Source organism: Schistocerca serialis, chromosome 2 (genome assembly GCF_023864345.2).
Source record: "Schistocerca serialis cubense isolate TAMUIC-IGC-003099 chromosome 2, iqSchSeri2.2, whole genome shotgun sequence".
Lineage (NCBI taxonomy): Eukaryota > Metazoa > Arthropoda > Insecta > Orthoptera > Acrididae > Schistocerca > Schistocerca serialis.
Window position 1 is genome coordinate 123,096,656 of NC_064639.1, and position 22,293 is coordinate 123,118,948.

The window sequence follows — 22,293 nt, forward strand, 5'->3', positions numbered from 1 at the left end:
AGACCTGCCGTGTGGCGGCGCTCGGTCTGCAATCACTGACTGGCGACACGCGGGCCAGACGTATACTAACGGACCGCGGCCGATTTAAAGGCTACCACCTAGCAGGTGTGGTGTCTGGCGGTGACACCACATAATGTTTTTGAAGGAAGCATCTTGTAAAAGAGTCCTGTTCCATCAGCATTATACAAGCCATCAACATTTAAATCTTCTTCCTCTATTATCTTCCGTATCTTGCTTACAAACTCATCAGCATCCTTACGGTTAGCTGAGCGACTTTCCCCGGTGATCGTCAGTTGCCGAATGCTATGCCGTTTTTTGCAGTTTGATAGCCACCCTTCGCTCGCTGCAAACGAGTTACTACCATCAAGTTGTTGGTTAAATGCAGCTGCTTTTTCCTTTATAATCGAGCCACTGACTGGAATTCCTTTACTGCGTTGATGTATGAACCATCTATAAACAGCTACGTCCAGTTCTTCCTCTTTCGCATAACCTTCCGTTTTCCCAACTCACTATCCATTTGTGTTGAGTACTGTCTAATAACATCTTTCTTTTTGATGTAAATAGTTGCTCACCCAACACTGAATTCAGCAGCAATGGCTTTCTGCTAAGAACCTCGATTTAACTTATCTAAAATTTCGAGTTTCTGCTTGAGGTCTAGCGTAACGTGTTTCGTTTTAGAAGACACGATTCCGAATTGTAAAGAAAGCTACAATTTCAAATATAGTATATAAAGCATTGTTTAACTAAGCATTGTTGCACACGATAATTTATTGTGCACGTGTTTTTGCATGTGCGCCGAATTAGTGCGAGGCCGGACTCCTGAGGGCCGGATTAGCGAGAGTCTAGTATATCTAGTACGTACTTATCACACATTATTGTTGTATTTAGTTGTTTGGAACGTAAGGGTAGATTCATAATACCCAACGTGGATTCAATTAATGTACACTCTTTCAGCTTTCTATGTTCATTTGTGAGTGCCGTGTTATGTTCCTAACTCTTTCGCTCTTTTATTCATGGAACAACTATTTCACTCTCATGTTTCACCTGTAACTGTTTTGTTGTTTATTCTTTTATAGTGCCATGGCTCCAAAGAGAGAAGTTCAAGTCGTGTACACACCTACAGTTTCCCATTGTCATCTGTATCTCTTAACTACGCTAGTAACTAAATTATTATTTATCAAATTTGTAGTAAGTTCCTATGGAACCAAACTGTTGACGTCATCGGTCCCTAGGTTTAAAAACCACTTAATCAAACTTAAACTAACTGACGCTAAGGACAACACACATATCCATGCCCGAGAGAGGACTCGAATCTCCAACGGGGATAGCCGCGCCCCAAACCACGCGGCACTAGTAACTCATTCACTTTTTACATGTTTATCTGTGACTTTTTGTCTGTATTAAGGTGCGTTTACACTGCGATTTGTATCGGCACATGTATGAGATACATGTATATGCGACTTTGCGACATGTATCGCGACTTGTATGAGTTGACAAGTATCAACCTCATACATGTATGAGCGTGCGTTTACACTGGTTGATATGTATCACTGTGCGATAGCTTTCGACGACGATTTGGAAGATTTCACATTTTTATGTGCTGGTACACTTGCTCTTTTGGAAGATGATAGGAAGAAAAGGCGGAGGAAGCGTAGATGGTGGCAGAGAGACTTTCTCGCGAATTAACGCTAAAGGATGGCGCATATTTTAGAAATTATGTTAGGATGAGTATGGAGGATTTCCGCGGTTTGTTATCACTTGTGGCTCCTCTTGTGTCCAAAACCAACACAAACTTTCGGGAAGCGATTCCACCACAGGATCAGTTGGCAGTAACACTCCGTTTTTTGGCCACTGGGGATTCCTCTTGAAACGAAGATTTCATTACAAAACATTTGCATTGTCGCGCGATTGCTAATGCCAACGTCTACACACACGATTGTCGGCATCCGTTGTCAACATTATCACGCGAGGCCGCCGGAATAACAGCAAAACATTGATATACGTGCCAGATGCATGAAAAAATTATTTAATGTATGACATACTCTAATATATATAAAACTTTTACCTTCACTTCTTGGGATAAAACTTGCACAATGGCCTCGCAAACACGAAGAATAATGTTGCATATGGCACTTTTTGATATTTTATGCAGATACATTAACGTCGAAACGACAGTCGGCACCTTCAAAACTCAAACAGCCGCCAAAGAGCCTGGTACTACGCATGCGCTAATCGTCGAAATAAGCGGCAGTCGACAAGACGACAGGAAATGATAGTACTGCGCTTGCGCGAGTTCTTCAAATGTCGCTCATACATGTCGCGTATATGGCCAAAAAGCGATATACAAAATGTATACGCGACATGTATGAGCTCGAGGGTCCGCATACAAGTTCCGTGAATTTTTGTATGAGGTGATGTATCGCGACATGTCAAATTGACATGTCGCTCATACATGTCGCGATGCATGTATCCCAGTGTAAACGTACCTTTACATCTACATTGTCAAGATATGGACACACTTGCACCTTGGAATGTTCGCAGGCGTCCATTACCTATGCTTTTATATATGTAATGCAATAAGGCAAAAAGTACAATCTAGCATCTTATGTGCAGTGTTCGTTTACAATGAAACTTATGCCTGAATTTCCATTATTTTCGCCAGCACCACGACCCTAGCAAATACGATCCAGAAAATAATGTTCCAGTAGCCTCACCATCTGCTGGCGAGCCTGCACTGATTCGAAAACTAGTTAGTGGTGCATCAAACTTCATAAAATGAAAAAGCGACTAGTCGCGTGTCATACCTACATAAACCGCCAGTGAGGATGGATGGATTGTTAATAACGGCGTATTTCTCGTCAAATATGAATTCTTCTGCTAGGGTACAGCAAAAATGAAATAGGCTGCTAGTGAATGCTAGTCTACTGTCTTAACCATTGCGGTATCCCGATTTATCGCTTTCACTGTTAAGTCCACACACACTATCAAAAGCTCCTGGGCACCTATGTGTGATGCGGAAATCACCACTAGATGTCGCGATAGGAGGAGCGGCAAATATAAAAGGAGCCGGGGAATGCTGTTTTGTCAGCAGAGATACAGTATAAGAGCAGACTGGGTCAATCAGCAGAGCTTGCTGACTTCGAACATGACCTGTAGTCCGATTAAAATTACTTGACAACTGACGTCTGTCACTCGCCCCTACAATGTTGCCACACCACCTGCCGGCTAGGCTCGGTTATAGGCGACACTCAAACACGGTGGATCTCCTCTGCTATGCAAATGTTGCTTGGATCTCCGCCCCACCAAAATTCTATAAACCCCTCCTAATCTTGGAGCGCCATGCACTCTGTTTCGTTTTCCGCATCCGTTTACCTTCCCCCTCGCGGATCTTCTACCATCTCATCAAACTCCCACCACTCCTCACCCTCATCCAACACCTCCGCATCTCCTATACTATCCGGAGACAAGATTCTCATAGTCCCATTGTCTTCCCTCTGACCACCGACCCTAGTACGCTGCCTCGCCTTCACAAACACACCTCCCAGTCCCTACACCTACACTCTCCGAAACCTATAACAATGTAACTTCAACCAACTCCCTCTCCCAAACAATGAGATCTGTCACGATATCTATCCCTCCTATCAACTCTTCACTCACCTATCCCACTCCACATCAGAGCTCATCTCTTCTTTTCCCTCTCCTTCCATCCCCATTTCTTTCCTCTTGTAACACTATCCCACCCACATACCACACCACTCCTCTTTCCCACTGATGTACTTCCCACTAAGCACATCAACTCCTATCTATCATCTCCATAATTTTCCTACTTACCTAACCCCTATCATTTTACCCACATCCCTCAACCCTATGAATCACACTCTCCTCCGGCTATACTTCTCACCATGTGCATGTCCCTCAAGTTTTAAGTGAAAGCGCGCTGGTTCAATGTTTTTTATCAGAAAAATTTCAAGTTCCTGTAACGTTTTTAAAATGTACAATTTTCCTTTTTTTAACTGTCTTTGATTTTGAATTAAAAGTAAAAAACAGCCCCATATCATTACTAAGTTTTTTAAAAAATCATTTGGCCGAAGAGTGAAATACTGTACCGCTGACAGCCCACCCCCACCCACGTGTGAGCCGAGGGGGGGGGGGGGGGGGAGAAGCACTTCACTTCACAAATGGTGTGTTATGCATAACGCGGAGCACTGTTGGAAGTGGCCGTCGTGAGATATAACGGAAATGCGAGATGCTCTGTCGACAGCTGATTTTAAGCGAGCAACGACTAAGCTGCGGCAGGCGACTCTTTTTGCTGCCCTGAATTTAAACTCATGTCCTAAGATAACCACGACCTATCATGTGCAATGGATAAAAAAAAAAAAAAAAAAAAAAAAAAAAAAAAAAAAAAAAAACGGCTGTCAACAATCTGCGGCAGAACCAAAATCATGATGGCTTTGTTCACGGCGATTATGACTAACCTCCACAAGTAAACTCATTTCAAGGCTAAAAGCAAACCGTGATTTCTCATTATCACTGGTCACCTGAAATTAGCCTCACGCTGATAAGCTGCACCGTTACCAACCAACGAGCAGATCTGGTTGACACTTGATTGGAGATTATAGGCGACACAGATTCCAAACGAAAACAGAATGATAGGAAGAAAAATAAGGCCAAATAACAATGTAAATATGATGATTAAAATGACGTTGCAAAGTATTAGAAATAAAAAATACATTTAAATCAATTAACTGAACAAAAATAATGTCTTTCGACTAGGTTTAGAAATAAAAACATTTCACCGCATCTGCCGACATACGATCCTACGTCGGCCTTTTACGCTATCCACTGCACTACGCTACTAGACTGCTTGATGTTGTCATATTTTTGACTCCAAAGAACCAATTGTAACGATGAATTGCAGCCTGCTAAAATTCGGTTTTACTCAATGTTGTGCTACTCTTTCTAACGCAATCCGATCTCTGTGCTTACGATAGTTGTCCATCTGACGCTAAATTGCATCTTCTGCGGAAGGATCCAGTGGGGTATGGTTAGCGCTGTGTACCAAACGTGTGTGTGTGTGTGTGTGTGTGTGTGTGTGTGTGTTTATGGCGTGGTTGTCACGTGTGATGAAGTAAAAGGACCAGACCCAGGATTCGGGATCCAAACACATCAAGAAAGAAAGCCAGGCAAGGAATTGGAAGTGAACTGACTAACTGTTATGGCAAATGGCAACGGCGTGACATTGAGCGTTCTGACTGAAGAAAAACAGCTCCAACGCCCGAACTGTCAACTATCAAGTAATTTTAATCGGACTATAGCCACTGTACGCCACTCGAGTAACAAAACCATCGAGGACATTTCAAATCTTCTAAGCTGCCCAACTCGACTGCTCGTAACGTGATTGTAAAGTGGAAGCGCGAAGGAAGAACCATAGCTAAACCAAGGCTAGCCAGGTCTCGTGTACTGATGAACAGGGACCGTCGAGCACTGCGGAGAACGGTTATAAGAAAATGGGATGAAGTCAGTGGAAGGAATCATTCGTGAGTTCCAAACTGCTACCGGCAATCCAGCTAGCACAATAACCGTGCATAGCGGGTGAAAAAGAATGAGGCACAGAGCAGCTCCTCATAAGCCACGAATTTCTGCACTCAATGCTAAGGAACGCTTGAGGTGATGAAAGAACGACGCCATTTGACAGTGGGTGACTGGAAACGGTTGATCTTGGAATGATGAGTCATGCTACACTCTACGGCAATCCGATGCAAGAGTTTGCAGAATGCCTGGAGAACTTTACTTGCCATCACGCATAGTGCCAACAGTGAAGCTTGGAGGAGGTGGTGGTACGGTGGTATGCAGTAGTTCTCCGTGGTTGGGATGTTGGCTCCCTATTGCGCTTAAGAAAACGGTATATGCGAAAGGATATGAACACCTTTCACAGCATTTTGTACTGCCTGCAGTAGAAGAACAGTTTAGAGACGCTGACTGTTTGTACCAGCATGACGATTCTGCCTGTCATAAGGCTGTATCTGCGAGGCAATGGTTCGAGGGCAGTAACGCTGCTGAAATGGACTGGTTCGCCCAGACTGCCGCACAAACCAATGGAACACCTTTGGGATGAGTTAGAACGTCGGCTTCGCTGCAAACCTCTGAGTCCAAAATCAGTACCTTCTCTGGTAGGTGTCCGGATACGTTTGGTCAGAGTATTCTCAGAGCAGATATTTCACTCTGCGGTAAAGCGTGTGCTGTTCCGTAATTCTCGGTAGGTTAAAATTCTGTGTCGGGTTTCACGAGCAATGTTCTTACCGACTGAGCTCGACTCGGCCTTAAATCTTTACTTCCGTCATTACCTCTCACCCACTGTTCCAGACTTCACAGACGTACTCCCGCATACCTTGCTGGAGTGCTCCCTTCTGTCCCTCAGCGTCAACAACACAAAAATGACAAATCACTGCAAGCTCCCATCACACTGACACACACCGTAGACGTAAGAACCAACTCTCCCGCACTCTGCGAGCAAGGAAAACCCTTGTAGTTAGAAAGGGAGATTAGGATTCAATGTCCCGTCGACGACGAGGTCGTTAGAGACGGAGAACTAGTTCCGACTGGCAAAGGATTTCACTGCGTCCTTTTTAAAGGCCTCCTGGCACTTGCCTAAAGCGAATGAAACGAATCACACAAGAAACCTAAATCTGGGTAACTGGACGACGATTTCAACCGCTGTCCTCCCGAATCCAAGTCCAGCGACATCACCACTGCGCTACCTCGCTAGATTTTCCAGTTACGTGACTGGACCTCTTCCATGGGCTCTCAAGCAACATAAGATTTTAATTTTACTATCTCGTAAATCGAATGTCGATATTTCGAGCCTCGTCTCAGCCACGGGAATCGAAAGTTGTCACAGTATAAGAACAAGGGCGACCAACTCTCCCGTACTTCCCGGGATCTCCCGTATTTCATCAGTGATCACGGTTATAAATATTAATCTCGCGAATTACTGTCGACACTTCAAATTCCCTGACTGAATCTAATTCTGCCATTCCTGTACATATGTTCAATCACGGGATTTGCTGTTGACAGTATTGACTCATTCAGAAGAAACTGCAACAGTCACCCAATGAACACAAGACGGAGGAACGATACACACTCCATAATACTACTTTAAGCATTTTACAGAAAGTTTTACAGTGATCAGCAGGTTTGATTTTCAATAGGCTTCCAGCAGAACTCTAAAGAATTGAGTGGCAAATCCAAAGTATTCAAATTCAAGTTTAAGGCTTCCTTGTAGCCAACTGCTGCTATTCGATACAGGAGTTCTCGCAATAGTCGAGAATTTTTCTTTGTAATGAGTTATTTATTCTTATACTCTGTTGTTTCGTGTTTTATTATTTCTCCAATTCTCTGTTGGTCAATTTTCTAATCCGCATGATGTAAAATACGTAGTCTCATACACGGAAAAAAATGGCAACACCAAAAAATAATGTACAGTAATGAAATTTCGGGAATACATTTGTTTACATTGCATATTTAAGTGATTAACATTGCAAGATCACAGGTTAATGTAAGGCCTAGATAAGCCATTGCAAACTTGAAATGCTGGTCTACATCTACGTGATTACTCTGTTATTCACAATAAAGTGCCTGGCAGAGGGTTCAATGAAATACTTTCAAGCTGTCTCTCTACCGTTCCGCTCTCGAACGGCACGCGGGAAAAACGAGCACTTAAATTTTTCTGTGCGAGCCCTGATTTCTCTTATTTTATCCGGTACTCAATAACCGGTGTAACCGCCAAAATATTGAACGCGAACATGTAAACGTGTATGCATTGTGTTGTACAGGTGTCGAATGTCAGTTTGTGGGATAGAATTCCACGCCTGTTGGAAAACACCCCCTACAACACTGTTCATGAATAGCAGCAGAAGGGGTCGAATCGCTAGACTGACGTACAATTTTGCAGTTAGGGTGCGTGGGATAATCACGAGTGTGTTCCTGCTGTCAAAGGAAATCGCATCCCAGACTAACTCCAGGTGTAGTTGCAGTGTGTCGGACGGAGACAGGCTGGTTACAGGCCATTAATTAGCTCCCTTCTAATCAACACGTTGCCATCACCGGCACCAAGGCAGAACTTGATTTCACCAGAAAACACAACAGACCTCCACCCTGCCTTCCAGTGAGCTCTCGCTTGACACCACTTAAGTCGCAAATGGTGGTGGTTTGGAGTCAGTGGAACGCACGCTACAGGGCGACTGGCTCGGAGCTGTCCTTTAAGTAACCATTTGTAACAGTTCGTTTTGTCACTGTGCAGCTAACTTCTACTCAGATTGCTGCTGTAGATGCAGTACGATGCCCCAGAGGCATATGGCGAGCACGATGGTCTTCCTTCTCGGTGGTGACACATGGCCGTCCAGAGCCCGCTCTTCCTGTGACCGTCGATTCTCGTGATCACCGCTGCCAGCTATCATGTGAAATGGCGACATTCCTGCCAAGTTTTTCTGCAGTATCACAGACGGAACATTCAGCTTCTCGTAGCCCTATTACGCGACCTCCTTCAAACTCAAGTGAGGTGTCGATAGTGGCATCTCTGTTGTCCGAAAGGCATTCTTGACTAACATCAACTCACCAAGTTCAATGTCAAAGGTAACTAACGACCACTACAGCGGGAATTTAAAGCAAACCTGATTTGCATCCTCACAGTGACAATGTGACACTCTAGTGCGACTGGCGAGAAATTTGAATAGACATCAACTTTCGGATGTAGAAACACGCCTACCAACTCACGTTTATGTCACATAACTCGTCCTTGGTGTTACGATTTTTCCCCCATCAGTGTATCTTTGGCTTACATGGTGCCATGGAAACAAGCGGACAGACCTATACCGACATATAGATACATGAATAAAAGTAGATTATGTCCAAGAATCAGCGTGGTTTTAGAAAGTGTCGATCGTGCTAAACTCAATTTCTCCTTTCCTCAAATGATATACTGCGAACTAAGATTGCATATTTCTTTATTTCCGGAAAGCATTTGACAATGTGCCCCATTGCAGGCTGTTAACAAATGTACGAGCTTACGGAAAGAAGTCCAGTCCATAGATATGTGACTTGAAGACTTCTTAAATAATAGAACCCAGTATGTTGTCTTCAACGGCGAGTGTTCAGAGAAAAGAGTATTGTCAAGAGTGCCCCAGGGAAGTGTTATAAGAAAGCTGCTGTTGTATATGTATATAAATGATTTGGCGGACAGGGTGCGCGGCAAATTGCTGTTTTTTGCTGATGATCCTGTCATGTAGGGTAAGGTGTCAAAGCTGACTGACTGTACGAAGATACGACGTAGGCAACATTTCCAGTTGGTGTTATGAATGGCAGCTAATCCTAAATGTGGAAAAATTAAGTTAATGAGGATGAGTAAGAAGATCAAACCTGTAATGTTCTGATACAGTATTGCTAGTGTCCTGCTGGACACAGTCAAGTTGTTTAAATATCTGCGCGGAACTTTGCAAAGCGATATGAAATGGAACGAACGTGCTAGAACTATGATAGGGAAGGCGAATCATCGACTTCGCTTTATTGGGAGAACTTTAAGAAAGAGTGGTTCATCTATAAAGGAGACCGCCTATAGGAGGCTGGTACGACCTATTATTGAGTACTGCTCGAGTGTTTGTGATCTGTACCAGGTCAGAATGAAGGATGACATTGAAGCAATTCAGAGGCGGGCTGCTAGATTTGTTACAGGTATGTTCGAACAACATCTAGGTGTTACAGACATGCTTCGTGAACTTAAATGGGAGTCCATGGTGACCTCTTTTCGAAAATACTGTTGGGAAAATTTAGGAACTCGGCATTTGAAGCTGACTGTCGAACCATTCTGCTGACGCCAACATACATTGCGCGTAAGGACAACGACGGTAAAAGGATAGAAATTAGGGCTCATACGGAGCTCGTGGTCTCGCGGTAGCGTTCTCGCTTCCCGAGCACAGGGTCCCGGGTTCGATTCCCGACGGGGTCAGGGATTTTCACCTGCCTCGAGATGACTGGGTGTCGTCGTCGTCATCGTCATCCATCCCCATTACGGTCGGAGGAAGGCAATGGCAAACCACCTCCACTAGGACCTTGCCCAGTACGGCGGTGCGGGTCTCCTACGCTTTGTCAAAGAGTATGGGACTTCATCATCATCACGAAGACATGTAGGCAGTCGTTTTTCCCTCGCTATATTTGCGAGTTAACAGGAAAGGAAACGACTTGTGGTACAGGGTACCCTCCGCCACGCACCGTACGGTGGCTTGCGGAGTATCGCTGTAGATGTTTGCGGGACATTCCGTATTTCGACGTACACACCGTACACTTCTGCGGGGCGCACGGTTCCCGCATGCTGAACGACGACACTGAATCGCCCTCCTGCGTACAAGCCAACCTTTTTGCCCCGGTACCATGACGGACAGGAGGTGTAACCGCTGTGACAGTCGCGCGCTGTCCCCAAAATTCCGGCAGCTGCGAGGCTTCGCTAGGCGGGCTTCAGCCGGTGGCGCTCGTCGGCCGCCACTACACCAGCGGCGTGGGCCTTGCGCAACCTGCCCGCCCATTCAGGTCAGCACACGCGGGCACTGCTGACAAGGCCCGGACGCCACGCGGCTGCTACCGTTCTGTCCACCTGGTGGGGGCGCAGCCGCAACGCTCATCTAAGGCTGTCGTCACGCGGGACGAGGCAGCTAACGTGGACGCGGACGGGAAATCCAGCGTCACGTGACACAGCACCGTCGGCACACGGAATGTTCTGGCTACATCTACATCCATACTCCGCATGCCACCTGAAGGTGTGTGGCGGATGGTACCTTGAGTATCTCTATCGGTTCTCCCTCCTATACCAGTCTCGTATAGTTCGTGGAAAGAAGGACTGTCGATATGCCTCTGTGTGGGCTCTAATCTCTGATTTTATCCTCATGGTCTCTTCGCGAGATATACGTAGGAGGGAGCAATATACTGCTTGACTCCTCGGTGAAGGTATGTTCTCGAAACTTCAACAAAAGCCCGTACCTAGCTACTGAGCGTCTCTCTTGCAGAGTCCTTCACTGGAGTTTATCATCTCCGTAACGCTTTCGCGGTTACTAAATGATCCTGTAACGAGGCGCGCTGCTCTCCGTTGGCTCTTCTCTATCTCTTATCAACCCTCTCCGGTACGGATCCCACACCGGTGAGCAATATTCGAGCAGTGGACGAACAAGTGTACTGTAACCAACTTCCTCTGTTTTCGGACTGCATTTCCTTAGGATTCTTCCAATGAATCTCAGTCTGGCATCTGCTTTACTGACGATTAATTGTAAATGGTCATTCCATTTTAAATCACTCCTAACGCGAAATCTTAGACAATTTATGGAATTAACTGCTTTCAGTTGCTGACCTGCTATATTGTAGCTAAATGATATGGGATCTTTCTTTCTATGTATTCGCAGCACATTACACTTGTCTACATTGAGATTCAATTGCCATTCCCTGCACCATGCGTCAGTTCGCTGCAGATCCTCCTGCATTTCAGTACAATTTTCCATTGTTACAACCTCTCGATATACCACAGCATCATCCGCAAAAAGCCTCAGTGAACTTCCGATCTCACCCACAAGGTCATTTATGTATATTGTGAATAGCAACGGTCCTACGACACTCCCTTGCGGCACACCTGAAATCATTCTTACTTCGGAAGACTCCTCTCCATGTTAATGTGATTTTGCCTCCCTTACAGGTCTCCAGCGGCAGTTTCGGCTTCACTCTGCTCGTAAACTACACAGTTTGTTTACGAAAATGGACGCGCGTAGAATGACTACGATAGCTCTATTAAAATGCAAATTTCCTCCTTTGTGCATATGCTAGTCACGTTGTTCTGTCTGTAGCACACATAAAAGAAAAATTCAACATCCGTGAACACGTAAAAATACAAAAAGGAAAGATACACACCCAGTCAGTAACGACATCAACTTATAGAAGTTAACAAAATCGAACAAATTTACTCCTGACAGAATAATATGAAATATTACAGAAATTATTTGTATGACGTTAACGAGAAAATCCCACAAAATTTTAGAAACAGCGAAGGTGGAAAAAATCTGGATACAGGGGGAACGCGAACCCGCTAGCTACTGTTCTCATAACGTGGCGCTCCAATCAACCATGTTAGGCTGAAACTGTATAAGGCGTGACCTTGTATTTTATGTTACGGTCTTCTGAAGGTTTGAATCGCTGGTATGCCATTTAATTATAACAAATCCAATCAAGGACGACATGTTTGTGATTAATCTTCAACGTGCCATAACACGCGAGTTCTAACACGAAAGTAACTAAACACGAAAATTCTGTAACACGTCACTTTATTATAACAAACTGTACCAATAAATTCGCGGTCTGCAGAGATTCAGTGAGCTGGTGCTTAGAAAGAGGGGATATTCAATGTGAGTTAAGTTGTAACATAAAAACCAATAAAATGTGGGCTTCAACTGAACACTATAAATACGATATGGCATCTATTACGTTCTACTGGTGACGCACAGACCTTCCTACCGTCTTATTGGTTAACTTCACGTGCCACATTGTCGAAATATCGCAGAACTTATTTCGTGTTTCACGTGACGAAATGGCTCCTCAACGTGAAACAGCAAGAAACGACGTCACAAAGCTCGCAGAGCGCCACGTCTGCGTTAGCTGACTCGTCCCTTGTGAGGACGGCTTAACAGCATCCTAAGCCGCACTTCACGATGACAACGCAAGGGAAAAAGTCTCTACCTGCCAGTGGGAGTCAGGCAGAATCAGATAAATTAGAGCTCATACTGAATTTATCGTAGTCGCTGTTCCCATGCACCATTCGTGAGTGGAACAGAGAAGAGGAAAAAAAAAAATGATTGTGGTATTAGAGGTACCTTCCGCCACACACCGTAAGGTCGCTTGCGGAGTATAGATGTAGATATTTTCCGTGTAAGTCCCATTTATATGACTGCACTTTACTCAAAATTTATCTAGTACATAGATTCCATCCTTGGTATGCGGTTCTGGAAGGTATACAAAATACCTACCTGCAGATGCTGTAACCTCGCTGCACTTAGAATGATTCCCAGCCACAAACGATTTTAAGCAGGAATGGTTTAAGATCGCGCGGTGTCCCTATTCAGCAATACGTACATACATTTTTCAAAACGTATTATTTTACTTTCATTTAACATTTTATCCACTAATTAACGCTCTAACTGATGCTACGCACCTGGATTTTTGAACCATCATCTCAGCAACTTAAACAACATATAAGATAGGGAGTTGATACTACAAGCTAGCATTCGTTTCCGGTGTTATTCTTTTCTCTTCCCTGTCTTCAACTTCGGTTTCGGCTTCTCCTGGAGGCATTTGAGCGTTCATAGTTTTTCCTTTAGCAGATATCTTTATGAGAAATTTTCAGTCCCTGAAGATCTTATTCTACTTATGTAAACCATGCCCCTTTGGTTTTCTTGTCTTTAAAGAACGTTAGTATGCTTCTAGATATCCTTAATGGGCTCATTCGTGTCATAAAAGGCAACCCTTCTTTTCCCAATCTTGTCACTTATTTTTTCCACGTGTTTATACTCGTATAGTTCGTGGCTCTGACGTCTTTTGTACACTATTTTCTTCAATAGGATGCACAATTTTTCTCGACGTATTTCTTTCTTCGGGCTCAAATTTCTGCATTTGACCTTCCTTGTTCATTCTAAGAGTCTCTGCCGCATACAAAACCTCCGGTATAACAGCAATGGTGTCTAATTTTGGCGTTTAAGGTTATCGATCTCTTATTGTAGATGCCTTTAGTTAGTTGACGGGCCATTTCCGTTTTGGTAATGCGTGATACGAATGCTTCTTTCTCTGATAAGTTAGGTTCCATCCACTCAGCTGATTATTTAAACCTTTTTGTCTGCTTAATTTTTCATGGTCCGACTTAAGACTTCTCTTAGCACTGATTGTATGTTTGTCAAAGTGCGTCTTCTAAAAGGTCCTCTGAGCCCAGCCTTCGCTGCCTGTCTCTTCAGGTGATTAGGGTGTTTTCCTACCGTAGCTATTGAATCTGAAAAGATCACTAGATCATCCGCAAAAGCTAGACAGTCAATTGATGTACTATAGCCGTTCCCTATTTTCCACCCTTGAATTATTCATTTCTTTCCACCATTCTCGGACAGCCTTTTCTAAAACACTGTAGAGGAGCAAAGACGACAATCCAACTCCTTGTACCACTTATCCCAAATACAAAGGGATAAGACATCTCCCCTCTGAACGTCACTTTAGAGGTGGTGTTTATTAGAGTTTGCTTGATAATCGTCTTTTTTTTTGTTACCTACGCCAAACTCTTCAAGGATTTCAGATAGGTTGGTTCGATCAATTTCCCGTTCCTTAGTTTCACGTGTAAAGGGATCGACTTCAGATTCAAAATCTGCTCAGCACATAATCGTCCCTTCCTGAAATAGTCTTGGTATTCCCACGTTTATGGATTCGAGTTGTTGGTCCGACCCATTCTACTGAGCTTTTGGGAGGATCTTTGAAGTTGTTGGGAGGAGACAGACTCCACGGTAGTGTCACTTCTTTTCTCCCTTTTCTTACGTAGTGTATGAATTACAGCGGGGGTCCATCCACTTGCACTTTCTTCGCTTTCCCAAGTCTCTTGAGTAGTTGCAACATGTTTATCAACTGCATTACCCACTGTATGCTTCCACATTTCGGCGACTACTTTATCTTCAACCCGTACTTTGTAGTCCTTCTGTGGTTGATATTCCTGGCTTCTTCCTTCGTAGATGGAGACGACGCTGCGTAGATGTCTGGATTGTTTTCATAAACGAATACAGTTTCTGGATCCTCACAGCTCTGGAAACATTCAAAATGTCTCCTTGTTAGAATCTGAAATTATCTTCGTCACTGTGGGCTAGTTTCCCCCTTGGTATCTTTGAACTGTAGGCTCGAGGGTTTGCATTCATTTTGCATTTGAATTTTTTTTTTAAATCTTGCTCAATTTGTATCAAATTACTCTTACGAAACGCACGCTTCATCCCGTGGGTGGTTCTTGAACCAGATTTTCTCATGTTTATGTTGGTCCTGTTCGCTTCATTTCTCTGGCAATTCCATTTCTGCAATCTCAGTTTATTATTATTATTATTATTATTATTATTATTATTATTATTATACAACAAAATTCTATTCTGCCTGTCCGCTTCATTGTTTACAAGTGCTAATATTTATACTTCCTCTTCGGTATTGCACTGTCGAACAGTTTAATGTATTTTTAATTGTTTTCATTCTTCCAATTATTGAACTGCAACCACACACCACGTGAGAGGTTAATAAGTACGCAACACTTGGTTACGTTCCACTTTCTTCATATGAAATCCAGTAAAATAATCACTTAGCGAATCACATGTTCACATACTCTTCAAAAGAACTTACTCAAAAAATATAGATCTCCCAGGCGTTTTACCACACATATTTTAATGATTACTGAAAGCAAATGTTTATTCTTGGGATAGCCCTTGCAAAGTTTCAAACATTACTCGAGACACTGAAATTACTGTATATCCGTTGTGGATGACGAGCTGCGACTGCGAATTAAATTGACGATTTATCTGGTAATAAATATGCAACCAGTCGCTTTTTCTAGTTTTTTTGATGCGATTTATTCAATCAAAAACACGTTTTCGAATCAATGCAGGCTCATCAGATGGAGTTGTTACAAGAACATTCTGCGGACCAAGTGTAGCTAGATCCAGTGCTGATGAGTGCACTGCCTTATGGTATATATATCAAATCTACTCCTATAACGTACATTATCAAGCTATGTACACAGATATACACAGTATTTAGCTGCAGATGGTTTTACACTGACTCACTTTCTATGATCTAGCTCCACTTGGTCCACACCATAATATTCTTGTAACACCTCCATCTGGCGATGAGCCTGCAATGGCTCGAAAACGTGTTTTTGGTGGAATAAATCGCACCAATAAACTGGAAAAAGCGACTGGTTGTATATTTATTACCAGATAAATCGCCAACTGAAATTACCCTTTGTAGCTGATTTATTAGCTCTATTTACATAACAAGGAAAAAGAGAATTAGACCGTGCACTCATTGGAACTGACCAGGGTGCTCTTATTCTTGATTTCACTAAGTGGGAAGAGTAAGGAAACCGCTACCATCGATCGATTCACCAGAGGGCAAAAGTGACACCTGCCCGTCATTGCAGGCGCTGAGTTGCGCAGATTATCTTGAGGCTCATTATGAGTTATAACAGCTTATGTTAAAGAGTAAAATGCGTCATAATCTAAATTTCAGATCTCTAGGTGGAAGACAATTTTGCACCACACCTACAGTTCGGTGTCACACATTAAAACGCCGAAATACATGGATTGGAAAAACCTAATCTGTTATTAGTGGTGCAAGGTGGGAGCCCTACAACATTTGTCAAGAGAGAATGAGAACACTGTCGTAACTGGATGGATTAAAGGTTAAAGCAAGGCTGGATACTTTACTTAAATATCTTGAAACATGGTAGACGAACATATTACAAATACGCATTGTGCCTCTACTCACGATTAGTGAAAGAAACAAAGACAACCGCAAAAACAGCGCTACCTGAACCAAATCATCACTAACTTTAATTCAAACGAATAGCTGTGAGGTTTTGGCAGTATTATGGTTATCCAACTGTTTCGGCCTATCGTTTGCTGGGAGGGCATACCAACGATGTTAAGCGAACTTTGTTAGGAATATAAGGCAAATTTTCTCTCTCGTCCATAAGCACAGTTCGTAATAACGCACAGCAGATTGTGGTGGAATAGAACGTTTAGTAAAACCCTTGTGTCAATTTCCAATATGTATAAAGTGCTTTACTTAGATATTATTATTTCGAATGTACTCTTCAAATGATCGAAAATTCACACAATTTTACGCCCATAATCTATAATTTCCAGTGCTTTAAAAAATTGCACAATCACGCGCACATAACCCTGCACAGTGTTTTTTCTTGCTTATTTTAATCTCCACATCTGATTCTTGTTAGTGTTACTAAGAAACCACAACAGCTGTACTGATATACTTTTATTGTGTTCGAAAGAACATCAGATTACCTGCAGTTGAACACTTTAAAAATTAGGATAAAAGCTATAGTAAATGACACTTGTAAATGAGAACTCACTGACAACAGCCTCCGCCAGAAATCCCCATAGAGTGGTGCCAGTACCATAAATTAAGTCTAGTTATCTAACGTAATGTTAAAAGGAAACACTGGCACATGACAATCGTGTAAACACTATCGACCGCCTGGCAGAAAATCACGGCGAGCAGTGAGTGCCGACAACTTTGCATGCTCTGTACACCAGATTGTCTAGACACTGTCTCTCCTAGAGAGGTAAACACACTGAATAGCCTCTATAGCGTGCGATTCATCGATTGTGGGCTATCATAACAGATGTCGTTATTTGGAGCCAAACGTGCCAAGATGCCTGAACTCTCTAATCATGTTATCTTGAATTCGGAACAGCTGATGATTGATCTTTCCCGGTAAAATCCGTGCTTGTCCCATGGCATATGTTATATGTACTACGAGCATTATTCTGAAAGAAAAGAACATTTTGATCTGACGAACCGCTTAACTCTAGCCCCCATTCCCTCGCACAGATTTTACTAGCCGTTGCCGCCAGTACGGCGCTAACGAAGACGTGAAGCTGTCATTTAGCGCTTATCTGAGCACTTTTAAAATGTGTGAAAAAATGGGGCATCCTATCAAAATTTGCAGCCATAGAACCGAGTTTATGGAAATGTGATAAATATTTGAACTCTAAAATTGTGCATCATGTTTAATGGAACACGAACTAATATTCATAACAATGAACGCTCAGAACGACCTTCAGATGTGACTGACGAAGTGAGACGTTTTTGAACATCCGCTTCGAATGCAGTGCTTTGAGCCGAGTGATTATCATCTTGTTGCAAAATTGAACGATTTTTTGGACGCAAATGACAACGAACTGAAAGAGGACGTTAAAGACTGGTTCAACGACTTCGAAGCAACTGAGTGTGCACAAGGCATACGAAAGTTAGTGGAACGCTAAGAACATTGTTTAAATCTGAATGGTGACTACGTAGAAAAACACCTAAGATATCAAAATTGTCATAAAACAAGCTTTCTTCCCTTACACTTAATAAAAATGTCTGGTGAAATAAAAGTTCTTTTAGAATGGCCCTATATGGATAAAGCAAACCGCCTCTGATGTTAGATGAGCTAGTAAGCCGAAGTTAGGTGCGTACATAAACTAATAAATAAGGCAGACAGCAAAAATTCGTACTTCAGATACGTCGTTTCTGCCCCCGCCTAACTTTTTGACTGCATGAATTGTCCGAATTTGGACTGATTTTTAAGATATTAGAACTCAGGTCTGTTACACCTACGGAATTAATCCATTTCGTCTATAATAGCTCTGTAGTATTCAACAGTTATTAATTTACACTTTGCAAATCAAACCCACAAGAGCAAGGCATCTTTGTATCTCAGGAAACAGTTACCGTAACATCGCCGGCTGATGATACCCATTTTACATGTTTCGCGTAGGTCCACTGGAACCCGCCCACTGCTTTCATTTCAGCTTGGTTTGTGGAATTAAGTGTTTCACTCACACATCTTCAGTAACAAATCTACGCACAAAATCAGATTCTGAGAAACTTTTCACATCAGATATGCGGTCGGTATCCAGAAAATTGGGCATATGTATATCGCAGCGCTTTTAGAAAAAGTGTGTGTGTTTTTACCAGGCTAGCTCTGGAACAGCTGGGGAAATTTAGCCAATATTTGTTCAAATACAGGCACTGGTAAAATATTCCGTGGTATGGCAACAAGGAAGGGACGGGCCGTCTATAAATAATTGTAATCGGAAACGACTATATTTGTGTCGAATGCACAGCTTTTTTGGAGGATAGACTTACTGGTAACGAGTCCGGGTATAGACGTCTAATTTTAGTCGAACAGAACTCTTTCGACTTGTTCAGTTGTTTTTATAAATATTTAGCTATTCTCTGTTGCCAGGAAACCCACATTTATACATAGCGCCCGGGGGGATTGGGAGAAGGGTAGTACGGTTTAATCGGATGTCGTGGTGAGATGCTTCAGCCAAGCACACAATTTTACTCAGCCAGAAACTCTAATTCGTGACCTTGGCAGCTAAACTAAAAATGACTACGACTGAGTTTAACGTTAAACTGACGTTTCTAAGCTGCTGCTGTACTTTCAAAAACAGGTAAACAAAATTACTGGGATGAATTAGCATATGCGCGCGCAAGATATCAGCTAGTTCTTCACATTAAATATGATGCTCCCTTTCTTCTGGTATGCCTACGGCCAAACGTTCAATACTATCTTATACAGTGTGTTGATATTTTCCTCTAAGGTTGCAGTGGAGGGATGTCCCAAAACGTGGATCAGCGTCAAACCTGCATCCAGCTTCTAACTGTTGATCATGATGGAGCAGACTCCTTACAGATCTCCGGAAACCTCAGACGAATTTCCGCTGGCGATAAACTGACCAGGTCTTTGATGACGCGGTATTCCGAAAACATCCATTTGGACAGAACTGGTGCTGTATGATTAAATGAGTGCAGTAGACACTATCTGCGTTACTACACCACATAGTAAAGCCAACTACACTACATAATAAAGCCAATGACACCAATGGCTTATCTCTCAGGTCAAGTTCTTACCTTGCTCTTCCACAGCCATTAACTTGGCCTTAGAGGCTTCTTGATATCAATCAAATTTTGCGGAAGGATATACACCTTCTTGCAAAGCCAACACGGCGCTAACCTCCCCCCTCTTCCCCGAAGTTCCATTTGGGACACTTTGGAAGATCAGAATCTCCGGGATATGTTATAGAAAGCAATCGGTAGCGTCTTCCTAACAAAGCTAGCCTGGTACCCGCCTGGGTGATTTTAGGAAACCAGGGAAAAGCTAGGATGAGCGGTACGGCGTTGGAACTGAGATCACACAAAATGTGTGAGTCACATATCCTACAATAACAAAGCTTTGATTAAATCATTACAATTTCAATATTCTTATATAAACCTGAGACACGAAGTGGATTCAGTAATGTATAAAATCAGTGATCTCGATTCATTTGTGCGATATTACCAAATTGCCCAGAGCCTGCATAATGGACGGCATATCTAATGCCTAGTTACTTTTCGAATGCCTGTTTACTGAATTGATACCTGATACAAATAAAACTTGTTCATAGGAACTAAACACAAAAATATGAATGATGGTTAATTTCCTTTTCCTCACAGCAAAAGAAAGTCACGGAAATGTTAAAAAACCTAAACCATTGCGCCTCCAACCAAGGCACTTATTTATATCCCAGAATCCGTTTCGATGGAAGATATAATGCAGACAGCTCCTGCAGGGGCACTAAAAGAGAAGATTTGACCAACAGTCAGTTCAAACGATCCGTCCACATATATAACGGGGAATATTGAACGCACAGTACAATGTAAGCGATCTCCACAGTGCACCTTACGGATCTGATTATAATGAGTATAAATTGTGGCACCTCCAACAGTCACTAGTCTGTCCAATGACGATCTATTGGTTCGTATCTCCATATTACGCATTTTTAGTTACCACATCAAATCTCTGGGGTATGAGTGGGCTAGCGAGCACTGTTTGTGGGCGGAATTTAAAGCTTTGTGCTTGCCTTAGATCTGACAGACACGAGAAGTGAACTAGACAGGACTTAAACCAAAGTTCGCCTTAAACAGGGCGCCCGGACCAAGATTCGAGGGATGGCCCACCAATTTGTGATGGAACCACCATCTGCACATTCTTGTTCGCTGTGAATGATCCATTAGGTGTAATCGATTAGCCTAAAGTGATGGGAATAAAGCGACTGATTGAATTAACGAAGTGTTAAAAATTTTCAGGTGTTTGATAAAACAGTCCTAAGTGATCGCACCTAAGGGATGGGCCGAAATATTTGGCAAATTATGGTACGAGACTATATTAAAAACCTGCGACCCTACTGAAACTAAAATTAAACCAGTCCAGTCAGTTCTCTGACTGCTCTTCACGTAAAAGAATGCCGGGACGAGCTAAGCATCGAGCGAAATTTTGACACTCGGTGCATTGGTTTTTTACTTCTCAATGCAGAGCAGCAGTCTTCGTTGAGTCAATGCCGATTTCATATATAGGGAAAGCAACTTTATACTAATAACAGCACTGAAATACTGCAATTATATTTTAAACAATGGAACATCCGATCTGAGATTTATCACTGACAAAAAGATGTTCACAGTTCAGTTACACACGAAAAGGTACCAGGGAAATGCAGCTGTTTACCATTTGTGATAATTTCTAAACTGTTTTATGATGTGGCGAGATGTTCCTTTGGCACATGGACACTCGCTCAGCTAGACAACGGTACTGTAAGACATCAGCTTTATCAAACTTGTTTAATGAACCATGACTGAGTTGATCTTACGTGAAGCATGACCTGACATTGGCAGATGCGTCCCCCTTGCATCCTGGCGAAGGTCGCACTGTCCTTTAACGGAAACTTAAACAACATTACCTTCCCTCTCCTTCAGTTCCATGGTTCTGGACAGTAATGGAAAACACTAAAAAACAGGTGCACGTTAAAGTATCATTCGATTAAATATTTCATTAGATGGTTGCTTCATTGAAGAAGTAAACACGCCTCGCAGCTGGGCGGAATAAACTTAGTAGTGTTCTGGCGAACATTTCTATATTAATCGAATCAAATGCAATGCCAGTTAGCTACCACGTCAAAACTAGGTGAAATGTACAGGCGAAGAGAAAAACAGAAAAGATGCAGACCTTACTTTCCCCATTGCGGAGATACAGGAGTACAAGGGTGGTACAGCATTTCGACGGTAATGATCTTTATTATTTCTCTTTCATTATTATTCATGCTATCGCGAGGCACATGATTTCGGCGACACGAAAACGAGAGGAAAAGTATACATTACATAAGTATGAAGTTCAGTGAAATTGTACACATCTTGAAGAGTCAAACTTCTCGTATACATTTAGAAACACAAATTTAAATATTATCTGTTCAGATTCGATTTCTGCCTCAAGATACCAGGATTTATCTTGTGTGGCTCCAAAGCGAATACTGGGCGGTTCCTTATAACACGTCACTAACTGTGCTTCCTTCATGACTGTCTAGGCTATATCATTATCCAAACACACAGTTGTTGACAGGACGGCACCATCTTCCACAATTCCACCGCGCGTAGAGCTATGTC

General features: G+C 42.7%; 1 long non-coding RNA gene across 1 annotated transcript in view; it reads right to left on the bottom strand.

The window, feature by feature from the left end:
* LOC126456802 (uncharacterized) overlaps positions 1-22,293 on the bottom strand; it is a 271,694-nt gene that overhangs the window by 248,188 nt on the left and 1,213 nt on the right. The window lies entirely within an intron of this gene.